Source organism: Sceloporus occidentalis, unplaced genomic scaffold (genome assembly GCF_023333645.1).
Source record: "Sceloporus occidentalis isolate IW3139 unplaced genomic scaffold, rSceOcc1.0.p SCAF_6, whole genome shotgun sequence".
Classification (NCBI taxonomy): Eukaryota; Metazoa; Chordata; class Lepidosauria; order Squamata; family Phrynosomatidae; genus Sceloporus; species Sceloporus occidentalis.
Genome location: NW_028316986.1, coordinates 8,889,817 through 8,909,395, shown reverse-complemented (window position 1 = coordinate 8,909,395; position 19,579 = coordinate 8,889,817).

Genomic DNA, 19,579 nt, shown 5'->3' with positions numbered 1-19,579 from the left:
CAGCTATTGATGTGGTCAGAGAAGAAAGGCTGTGCTTTATAGGCTATGGAAAAGCCTTTGATTGTGTAGATCAAGAAAAACTATAGATCGCTCTTAACATTTGCGTGTTCTGATATGTAATCTACTCAGGACAAGAGGCTATTGTTAGGACAGAATAAGGAGAAATTGAATGGTTTCCAATTGGCAAGTGTGTCAGGCAAGGCTGCATTTTATCCCCCTGTCTGTTTAACTTGTACACTGAAAATATCACATATGTAAGGCAAGATTAAATTTGGAAGAGGAAAGCATGAAAACCAGAGGATTCATTTAAGAAATGCAGAAGACATACTACCATTGGTCCTCTCTATCCACAGATTCTTTATCCACAGATTCATAGAATCATAGAATAGAATCATAGAATCATAGAGTTGGAAGAGACCCCAAGGACCATCAAGTCCAATTCCTTACCATGCAGGAACTCACAATCAATGAATGCACCCCCAACAGATGGCCATCTAGCCTCTGTTTAAAAATCTCCAAAAAAGGAGACTCTACTACACTTCAAGAGAAGAATATTCCACTGTCAAACAGCTCTTACTGTCAGGAAGTTCTTTGAAATGTCGAGGTGGGATCTCTTTTCCTGTAGTTTGTACATATTGCTCCATGTCTTGGTCTGTCAAGCAGCAGAAAACAAGCTTGCTTCATGTTCAAAATGACATTGCTTCAAATATTTAAACAGAGCTATCATACCACCTGTTAACCATCTCTTCTCCAAACTAAACTTACCCAGCTCCTCATGGATATAAACATCCTTGGCTTGAAAATCTATTTTTTTAAAATTCTAAATGTCTAAAAGCAAACCTTGATTTTACCATTTGATACAAGGGATACCATTTTATTACCCCATTGTATATCAGCGGAAGACTAGAACTTGGAAGGGCAGTTATGAAGAAGATAAGATCCTGAAATGTCAAGATATATAACTGAATACCAAACTCAGGTTTGTCCATACCATCATATTTCTCATTTCTATATTTGGCTGTGAAAACTGGATAGTGAAGAAAGCTGATAGGAAGAACATCAACGCATTTGAAATGTGGTGCTGGAGGAGCATTCTGCAGAAAATGTGGACTGCTAAAAAGACAAATCAATGTGTCGTATAGCAAATCAAACCCAAAGATGACTAAACTGAGACTGTTGTACTTTAGCTATACCATGAGAAGACATGACTCACTAGACAATACAATAATGCTTGGTAAGGTAGAAGGCAAATAGGGCAATTGCAGCACAGGTGGACTAATTAAACCAAGGAAGCCACTGCTCTTAGTCTGCAAGATCTGAGCAGAGCTGCTGATAACAGGGTGACCTGGAGATGTCTCATTCATAGGGTTGCCATAAATTAAAGTTGACCTGATAGCTGTTTACAACAACTGAGTTTATCACATGGGAGGGAAGTGCCCAAATCCCATGGATAAATGGGGTTTAAACCTGGAAATATTCCTCAAGAGTAGGATTGTTTTCAGACACCATTGCGCAACTTGAGCATTAACATGACATTAACCCATGCAGAAAACCACAGAATTGCACCACTTTTTAACTTTGGGGAAATCCCAAAGTTCAAAAGCGGTGTGATTTTACGGCTTTCTGCACTGGTTAATGTTTAGTTAATGTCAAAATCGCCTGACATGTCTGAAAACCTGTGTGATAAACTCCAACAACTTATAATGTGTATAGTTTCCCAATGGCTACAGCAAAAAACACAAAGTGATGCCTACTGTACATTTCCCCCTCATCAGCAATGTAAGCAGAAGATGTAATCTGAAACATACATTGTGTAAAAACGCTTAAGAATCTGAGCCACAATCAAGTCAACGTCTATGTCCTGGAGTGGTCTTTCTTAGTCCTGGCATCATCATCATCATCATCATCATCATAATAATAATAATAAATTTTTATTTATATACCGCCCTGTGGCGAACCAATCCGAAAAACTTGTTCTTTTACAGTTGGTCTTATTGTTTTTTTCCATTGTGAAGAACCGGTTCCTGAGAGTGCTGGGGCCAAAACTCTGATATCTTTCCATAGACAAATTATAGTTCCTCAGCCATGTTCTGCCATTCATTTTAATTTATGCCTCTCATATTCATTGTCCTTTAATTTGTTCTCTTGAATATTATTATGTTATGGAAGCTTCCTTGGGTCCCTGTCTGGGAAAAAGACGGCATACAAATAAATAAAACAATTTGTTGTTATTAAGTCAACTTTGACTTATGGTGACCCTATGAAGAAGAGATCTCCATGTTTCCAGTGATCAACAGCTTTGCTCAGGGCTTGAAGACTCAGGACCATGGCTTTCTTGATTGAGTATCTCCTTCTCCCTGCTATAAAACAGAGTTAAAAACACACAAGAGATCAAAATTAAAATAGAATTAAACTGCTAGCTTCAAAACAATTTAAAACACAGTTAAAATATTAAAATGCAGTTGCCAGACAAAAAAAATTAACACAATAAAACACCCTCTTAAATATTTCCCCCCAAAAAAACAAAACAAAACCTTGAGTTCTAAAAAGCCTGTTCTAAATCCTGAAATACCAGCTAGATTCCCAACTACAGTAGACTTGCTGATTCAGTTGTTGAATGGTGAGTCAACACATAAATAAGTCTTAACTGATATAATGTGTTTACTCTGGTCTGATCTAGTAAGTGGATTTAGGCCCCTGGATTTATCTAATTTTTGTTTGTTTGAGAGCCAGTGTAGTGTAGTGGTTTCAGTGTGGGACCTCAGGAGATTAAGGTTTGAATCCTTGCTTAGCCTTGGAAACCCATCAGGTGACCTTCTAGGGCTGACAAGTCACACACTGTCAGCCCTAGAAGAAGGTCACGACAAATGTCCTCTGGGTAAATTGGACCAAGAAAAGCATAGGATAGGGTCATCATAAATTGGAGGCAACGTCACAGCACACAACAACAGCAAAAACAAAAACAAGTAAACAAACAATCCCCCAAAACTTACTTTATTTATTTATTTATTTATTTATTTATCCATCCCTTCCTTCATTTGTCAGCTGTTCCAGTTAATATGATTGAGTGAAGCTACCCTTTTTGAATTTTTTTCAGTCCCAGTTGATAATGGAGGTAAAGCAAATGAGTTCTAACGCCTTTCCATTTGAGGATGCCACATGTACAGCAATGGGAAATTCTGTAACTGAAATTCTATCATTGCTGGTGCTCCCATTAATGGCAGGATTGCTTGGAAAGTTACTTTTAGGATTCTTGAATATATGAAGAATGACTACAGGATCTGGGTATGTTTATCACAGAGAAGAGAAGACTGAGATGACAGCCATCTTTAAATATCTGAAGGGATGTAATGCAGAAGATGGAACGAGCTTGGTTTTTTTTGCTGCTCCAGAGACTCAATTCAAAATCATTCCATCTAAACATTGGGAAGCATTTCTTGGCTATAGGAGCTGTTTGACACTGAAGTGGCCTGTTTCAGAGCATGGTGGATTCTCTGTCCATGGAGGTGTTTTAACAGAGGTTAGATAGGCATTGCTCAAGACTGCTTTAGGCTGCATCTACACTGCAGAAACAATGCAGTTTGACTTCCATGGCTCCATGCTATGGAATTCTGGGATTTGTAGTTTTGTAAGATATTTAGCCTTCTCTGTCAGAAAGTTCTAGTGCCACAACAAACTAAAAATCCCAGGATTCCATAGGATCATGGAGCTATGGTAGTTAACATGGCATCAAACTGCATTCTTTCTGCAGTGCAAATACAGCCTGCAGATAAGATCTATGATCCCCTTTAGCTCTAAGATTCTAGGATTCTTTGACATGCAGAAGCCATAGCTTTTGCTCTCGCTTATACATCTTTAACCTTCCAAGATCTGACTGTCATGAGGAGAATAGAACATTCTGGGAATAGGACAGAGCCAGGAAGAAGTGGCTTCAGATACACTGACTCCAAAGCAACTGGAAGGTGCCAAGATTGTTTCCTGGCCCACCAATATGGAGGCGGAGTAATTAAACCCCACTTACTGAAAGAAATCTGGGGAAAATAAGAAAAAAATAAGGCAGTGTAGTAGTGGTGTGTGTGTGTGTGTGTGTGAATATACACTCACTTCTCATTTTAGAGCATGCCTGCAGGGCTTTGGCAGTGACAGTGGAGTCACCACTTTACACTTTGGTGATCTCATTTAGGAGTATCATGTAAATCAAGATGGACTGATAGGCTATGAAAAAAGTATGGATGCAATAGGGATGATCATGGCAGAGCCATATTCCCTTATAGATAAGTCACACCAGTGGTTTAGTGGTTGCATTAAAAATATCCCAAGAACATCTAATAAACCTGCTCAAAGCCATAAAAAGAAGTGTAAAGGCCACTGACTAAGAATTGACATGCTTTTCAGTGAGGTATGAATTGCAAAGAAATAGGACAACACTGTTTTTCAACTTATTTCCTTGTCTTTCTTTTCTTTCACCTTTGGCTTGAAAGGGGTAATGGAAAAAATTGTGCATGGTGAGGCTATAAGTGGCTCAGCAGTCTACAGTGCTATGAAGCTGTGATGAATGACAAATGATACATTTGTCTGGTTTGGTTCTTTGCTTAGTTGACACCAAGGCCACTGGCTTAATTCCAGTGAACCTTCTCAGATAGAGCTGAATCAGTAGCTGAATGGCAAGTCAACACTTGTCACATGATGGGCTTACTCTGCTTGGAATTGGCAATTTCTGAAGTGAGTAGGACAGAGATGGATATGGAGCATACAGTGGTCAAGATGCTTCACTTTTGTGTCTATCAGCATGCACAGTTCTACATCTTCCTACCTCTCAGCAGCTGGCAAGCCCTGTTGTTGTGACTTACTAGTGTGGAGGAGAGAAGGGATTTAGACTATGGAGAAGCAGGTGGTCTCAGTTTGGAGGTGGAGAGAAAAAGAAGTGAGGATGTGTTCTGAAATGGAGTCTGACCAATTTTTCTTCCCTCATGAACCCAGAATAGCTGTCTCTTCTTGGTGTATCCTCCCTCCCTCCCATCCCTACTAATAAATGAAAGCAGCAAGGGCTGCTCCCAAGACTTGACAGCTACCAGACAATGGGAAGAGTATGGACAGAGAACAGGTGAGAGTACACCTGCATTGTAGAAAAAATGTAGTCTAATACCACTTTAACTGTCATGGATCCCTTCTGGCTCAGCCATGGAAACCCACTGGGTTAACTTGGAGAAGTCACACTCTCTCAGCCTCAGAGGATGACAATTGCAATCCTCTTCTGAAGAAACAGGCCAATAAAGCTTATGATAGGTTTGCCTTAGGGTCACCATAAGTCAGAAACAACTTGAAGGCATGCAATGACAACAGCTCTGTGTGCCAGTGTGTCAGGGGAGTGCAGGGGGTGTGGATTGCACTGAGTGACATTCCAGAAGAGCCCCCCCCACCTCCCTGCCACACACCAGCTCACAGAAACTCCCTACCACTGCAGGTGCACAGCGCACCTTGCCTTCTTACCCTCTCTCCTCAGCTTCTACTCCTTGGACAGAACACCCACAAGGGCCCCTTCCCTTCCATGGGAGAACTGCAGCCAGGTAGGAGGGAAAGGAGGACAGGGAGCTATACGTCCTGGCACACCTTGTGCTCTACTAAAGGACCACCCCAGAGTCAGAGGCTCCAGAGGGAAGAGGGGAGTCAAGTGGGCATCAGAAGGCAGCCCAGAGGAGGGTGGTGGCTTGGATCCCATGGGCTGGGACACCCCTGTAGAATCCTGAGATTTGTCCAACTTATAGATCCAGACTCTCAGCTTGCTTTTAACTCCAGGAAAGATTAAAAAAAATCAGTTGAAAGGTTTTTAGAGGCTAATAAGTCTTGACCTAGCTTAGCCCAGACACCTTTATTCCTTTGTTCACCTAAAGAAATCGCAGAGAGGCAGTCCTCTAACATGTCCAAGACTCTCATATAATGCAAAAGGGCTGCCATCTCAACCCTAGCTTCTACAGATACCATACCTATCTGTCCTGAGGAACACAGCTGGAATTCCCAGAGGTACTGCCAACAAGGACCTCAAATACTTATTCTGATAGACCTCTAGGCCATACAAGTTATTGTGATTTATCTGAGAGATCACAACAGCATACTGCATTTGAGCAATGTGCTCCCTTGAAATGTAGTGGAGTCTCCTTCTTTGGAGGTTTTTAAACATAGGCAGAATGGTCATCTGTCAGGGGTGCTTTGATAGTGTGGCAGAGGGCTGGACTGGATGGCCCTTGAAGTCTCTTCTATGAGTCTGTGATTCTATGTAAAAACACACAACGCACCCACTCCCAACCCCACTTGAACCCACCACCACCTCCAAATGCCTCTGTTTTCAGAAGTCTCTCCCAAAATGGTGAAAGGAAATTATGTGCTTAGAATCTAGAGAAATCAGTTACAAAGCTATACTCCTTTGTCCTCCACTACCTGATGTTTTCTATATATAAAGAGTTTGAGAATTAATGTATTTGCTAATCATATTTTCCATCTCTCTTTGTTCCTCCAAATTCCTAATCAGTCTTCAGGAGTGTTCAAGTTGAGATTTTTTGTCCACTCCTGATGATTCAAAATTTGATTCTGACATCAAAATTTGCCCAAATCATTCTGATTTGTTTTGGGGATTTGATTGAATCCAAAGCAAAGCCCTGCTCATAACATGGTAGCATGACACCAGGAGATATCATGGTTGTCTGGAAGATGCCTGACTGCTGTGTCAATTCTTTTGAATCCAGGAAAAAACCAAACCCTCTTCCAAACCAACAAGAGGTGTTGAAAATGTTCTACAAATCTAGATCTAGAAACACAAGAATGTGCGTTCTGATGAATCAGGCCACTGGTTTATATAAAGGTATTTGCCTTTATTAACTGGCAATGTTTCTCCACAATTTCCGGCAAAGACCGTTTCCAGTGCTACATGGTGGAGATGCTCTGGGCTGAATCTGGAACCATTTGCATACAAGGCATGTTCTCCATAATGATCTAAAGCTTTTTTGGATGTATTGTTGTCTTTTTCACTTAAATGTTACAAAGGAAGGATCTTACAAAAACTGCCAGAAGGATTTGAGTAATTATGTAACCTTGAACCTGTTCCTAATTATGAACCTGAAAAACAAATCTTGCAAAAACTAGTCTGTGGTTTTTACACTTTCACAATATCCCAGCATTTCATTGCCCCCAGAAACCTTTAAATACCTGTGTGTTACAACCCCTCTTCAGACCCAGTGTGTTGTCTTCTCTAGTGGTGGCAAGTTCCAGTTGAATCTTCAGCCATGCGACTCATGTACCTTGTCTTTGGGCTGCTGTGCCTGATGATGCTAGTTGTTCCAGGTAATGTGCTATTTGTCGACCTTATACTGTATAAGGTAAAATTTTTCCAAATGTGTCAAGACAGGACCTATTCTCCGGTGTGCAGGAAACTCCAGCTATGCTGAGGCGCAGTTCTGATATCTGGAGAATATGGGAAAGAAAAGGATGGGATGAATGAGATTGTTAACACATTATAGAGGTAAGACTGGTAGTCAGAATCTGGGAACCAATGGGCTCTGGGCATGTGAAACTGGTTTGTAGAAATTTAGTCACAGACTCACAGAATCTTAGAGGTGGGGTTTGTTGAAACTTTTCTTGGATTTTTTTTTTTTTTTGTTAGACTATTGTATCAGGCTAACTCTAATCAGAAGGCTCAAGAGGAGCAAATATTTTTCTCATTGTTATCTTGCAATTCTAGTTCTGATCCTTTTGGGGGGAATACAAATAGAACTTCAGCTACTATAGTAGCTGAGCTTTGCTGGGCATTGGGTGGCTGTCTGTGAGAGTCTGTGTGTATGCACAGAAGGCATTCAGGGTCATTACGAAGTTGGTTCTTTAAAATTTAAAGGACCAACTTGGAAGTTGCAAGGAATGTTCTCTATAATACACAGTCATACCAGTTAGGTACCATTTTAACTACCCTCATCTGTCTTATGGAATTCCAGGATTTGTCATTGAGGGAAGAATTTAGAAACCTCATCTAGAATAGTCTCTAGTCCACTCTTTGGAACTGCAGTTCTCTGGCAGAAAATTCCTGCCACCTCATTACCAGACTACAACTCCCAGGATTCAATAGGGAGTTCAAACCATTATAAATGTGTGGCATAGATATACTCCATGTTGTAAGAGCAAACAACTAGCCTACAGCTAACCAGCTATGCTTTTATGGGAGTACTTGTTTTAAGAATCAAAAGGGACATTTTAACAAAATGCTTTAAAAAAAAGAAAACACTGAAACCTGTTTCTCAGCTCTAAGGGACATTGTCACAGATATATGTTAAATGAATGGTGTTTTTCTAGATACGATAGTGCATGTATGGATTTGGAAAAGGGATGGAAAAGACTTGACATTAATCAAATGTTTGAAATGGTGTGCAAGACTGTTAGTGAAAGCTCACATACATATTTTGGTTTTCCATAACTTGAAGAAAATGTTGATCCCCAGATTCTCTTCCTCTTCCTTTTCCATTTTCAAATTCTGTGCAAATGAATATACACAATTAAAGAAATGCATATCTTTGAAAACCACACACAAACATGATAAAATGCATTTACACAGATGCAGATCAGGGAATGCAGATAGTGCAAGTTATGTAGAGGTAGATTATCAAATGTCGATTAGAAAATGTACATACTAAAATGCAGATGAATTTCCATTTGGGGAGAAAAGTTACATAGTCTTTCACCAAGTACAAAACAAGAAGGGCAAGGAGGCATTTGAAGAAAAGCAATGAAATGGAGGCTGAGAGATTTTTAAATCCCTAGTTAAGGACTGTTGCTGTTATATGTCTTCAAACTGAATTTTATGCATGGAAACCTACTGTATTTTCTGGCGTATAAGACTACTTTTTAACCCAGGAAAATCTTCTCAAAAATCGGGGGTTGTCTTATACGCCGGGTATCATCTTATAGAGTGGGTGCTGAAACTTCTGAGCCAGACTGGAGAATCTGCGGTCATCACATATGGTGGGGGGAGCTCAAAAACAGCCGCGGCCACATCCCCACCGTATGCGACGATCGTATGAAAGCAGCTACCACTCTGATAGTCTTGGAGACAGGGAGGGCTGGGCAGGCAGGGAGAGCTGACCAATCCAAGCAGGCTTTGTATACAACAAGGTTTCCTGCTAAGTACCTGCATGTCATTTGAATTACAATTACCATATTGAAATCAAATCTGATGTTTTTTAAATTTTTATTTGGTGTGAGTTGGAAGAGGGATAGTCTTATATGGTGAGTATATCCCAAACTCTATATTTTAACTGGAAAAGTTGGGGGTCGTCTTATACGCCCAGTCGTCTTATACGCCAGAAAATACAGATAATCCTAGAATTTTCTTGGAAAGATTTGTTCAAAGGAGATTTGACATGGCCTTCCCTTAAGTCTAAGTCAGTGGCTCTCAAAATTTGATTCTTCAGATGTTTTGGACCTCAGCTCCCAGAATTCCTGTCTGTTGGCCAAAATGGATGAGGCTTCTGGGGGTTGAAGTTCAAAACACTTGGAGGAAAAAAGTTTGGCAATCACTGGTCTAAGTGAACACAACTTGCCTAGAGTCATCTAGTAGTTTCTGTGGCTGAGTGGAGATCAGCAACATTGTCTCCTGGTATCCTAGTCCAACCCTCAAACCACCACACTATACTGGCTTTTACTCATAAATATTTTACTCTATTTCACAATGTAAAAGCAGAATTGGGGAACCTATCACTCCAGCTATAGTTAATATACAACTCCTGAGCAGCAAGCCTATGACACATTCAGCCAATAGCTATATATCTTTCCAAAGACCTGGATTCCAAAACATCTGGAAAAAATAACCAAAAACATAACATACAATAATATAATATACTGGAAAACGAATACAGCAGAAATAGGGTGAAACTGCTTATGAACATCAATACCCTAGAAATGTGAGCAAACCACACATGTCATTACAAAAGTCATGAAAAGAAGACAAATAATGTAGCCACCTGTGGCACACCTAGAAATACACAAACATTAAAACACACTAAACAAAGTCCATGAGAATATCCTAAAACAAAACTCACTTCTAGGTATCTATATTTCAGATTCAGATTCTATGACAGTCACATTTACATTTATATTATAGTTATTAAACCATGGGTAGATAAATGTTGTTGTATATCTTGTGTATTAAGGTTTGGTTGTATTTCTACTTCATCAGTTTTTATGAGGTTGAATTATTCTTCATTCTTATGTTAGGATAATTTCCCCCTCCCAGGAGTTTTAGATCCCAATTCCTTATGAAAGAATTACAACTCCAACCAGGCCTCATTATTGGAATAGAAGTATAGTGATATCTTGAGGGCCACAGATTTTTTAGTCCTGCTGAAAAGGAATAGGAAATCCTACTTTAATTATACTAAACTCTTACAATAATCTTCCCAGTTCTGCTCCATCTTATTTTTCTATGTCCACAGGGTTTTCTAAAATAGGTAACAGTAAGCAGTGTCGGGCTGCCAAGGGAAAATGCGTCAAGCGCAGATGCCCAGGAAATTACAAGCGCATCGGAAACTGTTCCAAAAAGGTTGCTTGCTGCAGGTAAGAGCCAAAATCCCAGGCAAAAAAAGGAAGATAATGGATATGTTTCCAAGGGCATTCTCTGATGTATTCCCATATGGTAGACATGAAATCTAACAAGATTGATTGGTACCCCACATAAAATAAATGTGCACTCAACAGCAGGGATGAAGAAACTCCAGATCTCAGGCCAGATGCAACCTGTGGGTTCTATATCCAGCTTAAACTTTTCTTTTGCTCTAATCTCTGAATGAAATTAATGATCAATGATAACATATATTGGCCCTCTTGTTTTGATCTCGGTGTGCTCCCAAGGCCCCCAAGACTCTTCCCTAGCTAGAATTTGTCCCCTGTGATGAAAAAGACTCTTCATGTGTAGCACTGTCTACAATATAGTGGATTCCCATGGCACATGTGTGAGTCTGGGAAGCTTTTTCTGAAGGAAGAAAACTTGCAAAAAAACAGCCTCAGAGAGTCATCAAGTCATGCTAGTTATTGTTATAAGTGTAATAAAGTAGAAGAAGATAATCTCAGGCCCTGAGATTAAATTTAGCCCTCCTGTGATGCCAATCCATCCTTCTGTACCCACAATGCCATTGGTAGTATCCAAACTTTTGTAATTTTTCCCAATTCTGAAAGGTTGACATGCTATTTCTAAGGCTTACTTACTAGCAAAAAGTACTTTTATTTATTTATAATATCCTGCCTTTCCCCTGATAAATGGATTCAAGGCAGTTGACAACTAATTTAAAATTTGGAAAAAACCAAACATATAATGCATGTTCCTGCATATCCATGCGTAACACATGACTATGCACATCCATAGCTTTATCTTTTCAGAAGACAGCATTTCGCTCTCACAAAATAGTACAGTCGCCTCTCCGTTCTCACAGACTTAAGGTCCACTGTCTTGAATATTGATGGAAGGGTGACCTCTATTATTTTCAATGGGGCGTGCCACTGCGGCACGTGCCCTTTGATCGCTCGCAGCCGCCTGTCCCTTTCAAGCCTATGGGGCTTGAATATCAGTACGTCTCTGTTTTCACGGGGTGTGTGTGTCCGTAATGGATTCCCTGTGAAAACAGAGGGCCAACTGTATTTCTGAGCAGAAAATGTTTTCTATGCAAAAAAAAACCATGTGCAGATTTTGTGCAAAATAATCCCTGGACTGTAAGGAGTCTTCTTAGTCTAGGATTCTTCTTATCAGGGGTTTTCAGCACTTGAAAACATGGTTTTTGTCTTACCATTTTGCAATCAGTCTTAAATATTCTTTCCACATTATTTCACACTGTGCAAAAAATGTGCCACTTTTTCTTTAGGGAAACTTAGGACCCCAACAAGGTTCCCACTATTGCTTATCAGCTGCTGGGAAAATTGGCCTAGAAATCTAGCTCTTTCCCCATACATGTCCCTCAAAGCCTGGTGGCTGATATCCTGACTGAGGTTCTTTAGGGCTCAACTAGGGAGAGATATAAATATGTAGCTGGATTTAAGGGCTAGATTCAGGGGCAGCAAGGACCTTCCATCCTAGTGTAGTAAATTTATCCTGGATTTTGAAAGAAGCTATCCGTCCTCACCATAGGTTCAGCACTCTGGGTAGCCGCTTTTAAAATTCAGGCTAAAATCCATGTAACCAGCCTGCTTACATGGAAGCTACCAGCTCTGACTGGTTATTTTCTTTGACTGTTTAGATAAGTCAATCAGAATTATTGTTATGAATCATAGCACCTCACCTAGAATACTGTGTTCAATTCTGGGCACCCCAGTTCAAGTTGAATATTGACAAGCTGGAGTGTCTCCAGAAGAGAGTGACCAAAATGGTGCAAGGAAACCATGGCCTATGAGGAGCTGCTTAGAGAACTGGGTATGTTTAGCCTGGAGAAGAGAAGGTTAAGAGGTGACATAATAGCCATGCTTAAATATTGAAGGGATGTCATATTGCAGATGGAACAAGCTCGTTTTCTGCTTCTCAAGAGACTAGGACATGGAGCAATGGTTTCAAGCTACAGGAAAAGAGATCCCACCTAAACATTAGGAGCTGTCCAACAGTGGTATACACTCCATTTGAGTGTGGTGAAGTCTACTTCTTTGGAGGTTTTTAAACAGATACTCGATGACCATCTGTTGGGAATGCTTTACTGGTGTCTTTCTGCATGGTGAGGAGATCCTTGTGGTCTCTTCCAACTCTGTCATTTTATGATTCTATACTTTGTCTTTCAAGAAAACATAATAATATCATATTACTGTTCTTCTTATTTGTGCAGGCATTGAACAACAGCAGCATGTCCACATCTCAGCTGTATCCTCAATATTTACTGGATCCTGCTGCAGAGTTATTCAGGTGCACCACACATTTTGGATTTTTATTCGTTGGGAGATATGTGGTTGCCCTTTGACTAAAATAAATGCAAGTTGTAATGTCACTTTGTGCCTATTCATATTTGATAATGGAAAAATGATGGGTTTAAGTCTTCAGTCTATTTTTAAAAATGCTCTTTAATGCACCATGATAATTTTTTTCTTGCAAATCTTGCAAAGATATAGGCTTTTGATGTAGGCATTCTATGAAATCAGTTGAGATCTTTCATTGAGGCGATGGAGTGTAAACAAACAAACAAAACAAACAGTTTCATTTATATTCCGCTTCATACTGAACTAGCAGTGTCTAAGCAGTTTACAACTGTAAGCTAATTGTCCCCAACAATCTGGGTACTCATTTTAGTGACCTCGGAAGGATGCAAGCCTGAGTCAAGCCTGAGCCCTTTTTGCAACCTTATGGTTTTGAGTGAGTGGCTGCAGTACAGGCATTTAACCATTGTGCCACCAGGGCTCCTAACTTCACATTCACAGAGTTACATGACAGTTGCACAATGTTGCCTCATTACTGAATTGCAGAACTGACTGCACAACAAAATGTGCCTCTGCCTGCACTGTAAGCATCTATGTGCCACGTGTATGCACATCCATGAATAATGGGTATGTACTGCTATGTTCAATAGGCATACAGGCACACACTCAACTCTGCTTCCACAACCTTGAACTGAATGTGCATGGTTTGGATTAAACAAGAATGTCCTACTGCTTCTTTAGGGATGTGCATAAGATGCCAAGAGGATTCTAGCCTTTGGCACCTGAAGCATTGCAAATAATGGCCTAGATACTGCATTGTCATTTTAACTATAATGATGAAGCACCACCATTGTAGTTACAAGTGACAATGCTCCCTACACCTGCCTTCACAGCTGACTGAAACATTTCCAAGGTGCTGGATATTGGAGCACTGGAAAATGGCACCTACAGGTCTCTTCCAGTCATGGGGGTATCTTCAGAACAGGCAGGTGCTGGACCTTGTTTGTCCCAAAGAACTGCCAACTGGGAACATGCTGTGGATATAATTTCCAAGTGCCCTGGGTTGGATGCTGCCAGCTGCAAAGGTTGGTTTTTGGGCTCACACCAGTTACTCATGATTGTAAATGTGAATTCGTAATGGTACAATATTGTAAATTCTGCTTAAAATATTATAACTGGTGAATAGATAGCCAGCCAACAGCCACTTGCTACTTTTTTTCTTCAAAAGACATAAACATTAGCTGGGATGAAAACTGTCAGAACAATTTTATTTTATTTTTGGCCACTAGGATTCTTTGTTTGGTCTAATATAAGGTACCAAGGGCAAAATGTCCCATGCTGGTTCTCAGCGAATTGCAATACCAAGAAGCAGGCGTTGCATACTTTGGTTTCCAAGAGGTTGACCCCATTTGGGGATGGGGTGGGGGACACTAGAATTCTCAGTGAATTAAAGAAATCCAAGAAGTGTATCTTAAACACTATTGCAAACTGTAACCCTAATCCTAACTAATCCCAGAACCCAGGGATTTAAGTGAGGTCAGAATATAACTCATAGGTGCATCTGCACTGTAGAAATAGTGCAGTATGACACCACTTTAATTGACTTGGATCCATTCTACATAATCCTGGGATTTGTAGGTTTTTGAGGCAGCAGCAGTCTTTTGCAGAGAAGGCTAAAGACCCTATAAAACTGCAGATACCAGGATTCCATAGAATAGAGCTACAACACTTAAAGTGATGTCAAGATGCATTATTTCTACAGTGCAGATGCACTCCATATCTCTTCAATGCATTTTTTTTAAAGTCCTGTTATAGTCCTGGCCAGAGATGTGAGATATATAGGTGTGCCCATGACACACTTTAGATTGTGCCATTTGGCTATGCATAAGACCAGTCTGAAACCACATGGAGATCAGTACCATCACCTTTGGTCACTTCTTTCCAGCTCAGATGGGCACATGGTTGATCTGTAATATCATTGCAAAGAACTTTATTAAGCAATGAGTTATAGCACATATAAATCACAGAATGTTTGTTCTTCATGTGCTTCAAAAATGAAAAGCTTCCAAATGCAGATTAGGCTTCAGATCAGGAGATGATTCTTCAAGGAGAAATGTAATGCAGTAAATGACAATATGTTCCCTTCAACTGTACTCTGAAAGTGAAAGGTTTTAATATACAAGTTAATATATTTCAACACAAATTAAACAATCCAGGCATCCTGTACTTGGTTCTGAGGGTGCCATCTTGATGCTGCAATAATGCAACTTGATGCTCCAGTGTGTTTTCTTTTCTCTATACACCTGTTGCCAGCATATTTCAGTATGTGCCCTCTCTGACTGCCACTGCTGATGTTGCATCAAACTAGGCAGCTTCCCTCAGTTTGGTGTCCTTTACATATTTAGGACTGCAAAAGCCACCATTCCAGACCCTTTCCCATGCTAACTAAGGTTGCTGGTAACTGAAATAAAACACAGAGACAGTCCCTCTTCTCTTCTGGTGAGATCAATGTGTGTGGCATTTGATTACTTCCCAATTTCTTGTTCTTACTGAAGAAGTCTGGCTTTGGAGTCCACTTTCTTGCCAAACCCAAAGTTCTTAACTTCTCACATTCTATGAAAATCTAGGTGTTTACTTCTCTACAGTCATTTCCTAGATTGGTCTAGTCACATTTAAACTTTGTATGTGCCTGAACAGACAGGCCAAAATTAAGCTGCTTTGGGTCACTTTGGAGGTATGCTGTTTAAATGACACACGCATCTTAAGAGGCCAGAAGCCGCACCAAAGCTGGGCAAAGACTGTAACGTGGCTTTGGCGCAGTTTTCAGCCTCTTAGGACCTGTGTGTTATTTAAATAGCATCATCAGTGGTGAAAGACGTTTTTGTGGTTTTCAAAAGCCCATAAACCTCTTTGACCTGAGAGAGCCAATGAACCAGTTACCAAAAAGAAACGCACATGCATGGTTACAAAGCTTCATTCATACTCTCTTCAACTCGCTAATTATTTCTGGATGGTGAGGAAATTTGCATTTGCAATTCATTTCTTTTCTGTTCCTCATGCTTTGCAGCAAAGGAATTCTTGATTGCATTTTCCAATGTTCCTTAAAGGTGGTGGACATGTTTTCATGCCTACACATATTGCGTTTTGTCTTGCACAGCTCCAGGGAGTCTGTACTGAGGAGAATCCTGTATAAAAACACACATGCAAAAAAATATCCAAGATCACCATAAACTGCCACATCCTAATTCCCTTATAATAACAGTTCTGGAATTTAAAAAGCTGTCAGTTGATCATGTACCCATGACTTTTCCTATAAGTGCCACTGGGAAATAAAATATAAAGCTCTACTGTTGGCCTTGGTAAGTGTAGAACCATTGAATCAATGGAGTTTACTTTCATGTTGATTTAGCACTCAGCGATTTGTTCAATGGTTCCACTCCAGTTGGACAGAACTAGCCGAATTCAAGGAAAACTACTTTATATTTTAAAATATATATATATTTAAAAGTATAGGGAATTAAAGCTTTTGTATGTATTCAATGGCCCTATGAAGTAGAATAAAAAAAATGCTAAGAGGTTTGCCCAAGCTTTGTTTGGATATTTCTATAGGCTGAATGATCAAAAAGAATACACAGATATAACTAATAAAAAATTAACCATAGGACAAATATTTGCTCTTAAAGTTTTTCTGCTGAGTACTCTGCCTGAATCTGCCCTCCAATATGCAAAAACAACAACTTCCATGTTTCTGTCTCATCCTAGGGACATTATTTAATTTCTTTTGGTTTTCGCTATGAGCTTGATGGTATATAGAAGTGTTCTCCATACATAGTCTGCCCTCTGTATCCACAGATTCTGTATTTGTTAATTCAACCATTAAAGGCTTGAAAATATTCTAAAAAGCAAACCTTGATTTTGTCATTTTATATAAGGGACACCATTTTATTACACCATTGTATATAATAGGACTTGAACATCTACGGACTTTGGTATCCATGGAGGGGATGCCAAGAGCTCATTGTATTTAGTCTTTCTAATATACAACTGCAATATTTCTACAACATAGATGCACTCTCTGTTACACAATTGCACCTCTGTTCTGCAACCACCTTGGCTGCCCACACTTATTAATCTGACCACCTTTTCAGTCTGCCCCCGCCCCCCCGAGGAGTTACATCATGATATTTTCAATGGGTTTTGTTTGAAGCCAGGAAGTTAAACAGGCTTCCAAACAGATGATTGCACCATAAAACATAAGCAGAACCATTCTGGATCAGACCAAAATCCTATCTAATCCAACATTCTGTTCACATGGTGGGAACCAAACTGTTTCCTGGGGGAATCCAACCAGGTGGACATGAATACAGCTGCTTCCTGCACAGTTTGCTCCCCAGTAATTGGTATATGGAGCAATATAGCTCTTATTCTCTAATGAATCATATTCATTGATGGCCCTAGCATTCATCCATAAATCAAGTTGCTGTTTAAACCATCCAGGTTGGCAGCTGTGACTACATCTTGTAGTTTAAAGTTACCATACCTCCCTTCAGTCCCTTTGAGTCTGCTAATCTAATCTGAAATTGTTTCCTTTGCCAATTTGGCCTAGACAAAAGGGGAAAGGATTCTTCTTCTTGTATATAGTCCCAAAAGGGGCTATCCTGAAAATACTGGCTGCAATCCTCCTAGTGACTTACAGGCTCACAACAAGCGAGTGTGTGGAGGAAATACATTAACCCCAGGACCTTTTCTGATGTTGAATTAGAAGGTATCCATACACTCCCTGTGCAATAGTTTTTCACCAGATTGCACAATGGCAGCCAGATGGTGTTCAGGTCAAGTTGCACTCCCTCAGTCTAATCAACACTTGATCCACCTCTGGGAATTCTGTGAGAGGTCCTATGTGCCCATGTCCATCTAGAAGCTATAGCCTTCTCCCACCTCAGCATAACTACATCTCCAGAAATTTAAACTCTTCTGGCATCAAATGGAATCTCAGCCCCATTACCCACTGTGGGGATGTTTGAACAACAAAGGGACTGTATGCTCTCCACAGAGAAACACTATCTCCAGTTGTCATCCTCTGCATTGCAACTCACCTGGGGAAATGTAGAAGAGAAAGAGGAAAAACATGGAGAAGAAGGAAAAGGCCTTTATGGTATCAAGGCTGTCTTGTTCTATAAGCTCTGCCCAACAAAGATGGAGCAGATCTTCCTTCTCCTTGTATTTATGGGTGGGTTGGCAATCATGAATGTGTCCATTGTGCAACAGATGAAATACTTGGGATACCTTTGTCAAGAGGTTTTATGAGTTAATATTGACTTAGCGCAACAGAGGCATGCCTATATGTTTTTCATACTCACAATTTATGGGCTTGTTGACCTTCAGCCTCCTACCACCATCTGTGTGTGTGTGTGTGTGTGTGTGTGTGTGTGTGTGTGTGAAGCCCCCCCTTTTTTCTCAAATGACCAACTGAGGCTGAAAGGCAGTGCATTACCCAGAGATATGTAGCTATGGTGGACTAATGTTTTAAATCCCATCTTAGTTATTTTATCTACTACATATGTGTCCACTAGATAGATCTCAGGAGCTCAAATAGTGTATGTGCCACTGCATGGTTAAATACAGGTAGCAAGGCTACCAGCTTTAAAAGAAGAACAAAAGTTGATATATTGCAAGAGCTCAGTTTGCTTCTCTTTATTATTATTTTTAATGGTGTGCCATAGTTAGAGCTGTGGGGGAAAATATCACAGTTGGTGACACAGGAGTTTTTCACACAGCTAAAAAACCTGGCTTACATTTCCTGGTTTGACTCCTCTTCCAGGATGCAACTGGGTATTACCACTTGCATTTTGCTGCTGATGCTGCCTCCCATCTAAAACCCGCCTAAATCCCAGCTCTCAGCTGTGCTCAGCCAGCCAGTTTGTAAAGCTGGGAGCTTCCTGGTTTTGCAAATTGAATATGAATGCGGCTTCTAGCCAAGTTTTAGGTTTCATAGAATCATAGAGTTGGAAGAGACCGCAAGGGCCATCCAGTCCAACCCCCTGCCATGCAGGAAATCCAGATCAAAGCATCCCCGACAGATGGCCATCCAGCCTCCGTTTGAAGACTTCCAAGGAGGGAGATTCCACTACACTCTGAGGAAGTGTGTTCCACTGTCGAACAGCCCTTACTGTCAGGAAGTTCCTCCTAATGTTGAGGTGGAATCTCTTTTCCTGCAGCTTGCATCCATTGCTCCGGGTCCTAGTCTCTGGAGCAGCAGAAAACAAGCTTGCTCCCTCCTCAATATGACATCCCTTTGGAGGTGGCACCTGTGGCAAAATGCGAGCGATAATATCTGACCTCATCCCTGAAGAGGATTCAAACCGGGAAAGGTAAGCCACATTTTTAAGCTGTGCGAAAAACTCTATAGTCTAAGACCTTGTCTGCACTTTTGCAGGTTTAGTAGTGTGTTTATATTTTTATGTTTATCCATGTTTTGTATGACTATATATTTTTAAATGTATTTCCATTATATTAGTATAGAAATTTTCACATAGTAAAACATAAAAAAGAAATGACTGTTTCATTTAGACAATCTGAACAAACTAGTTTCTCAGTTTACAGCACTATGTCAACAAAAAAATTCTCAATGCATTCCTTAGCTGTTCATGACATGGATTGG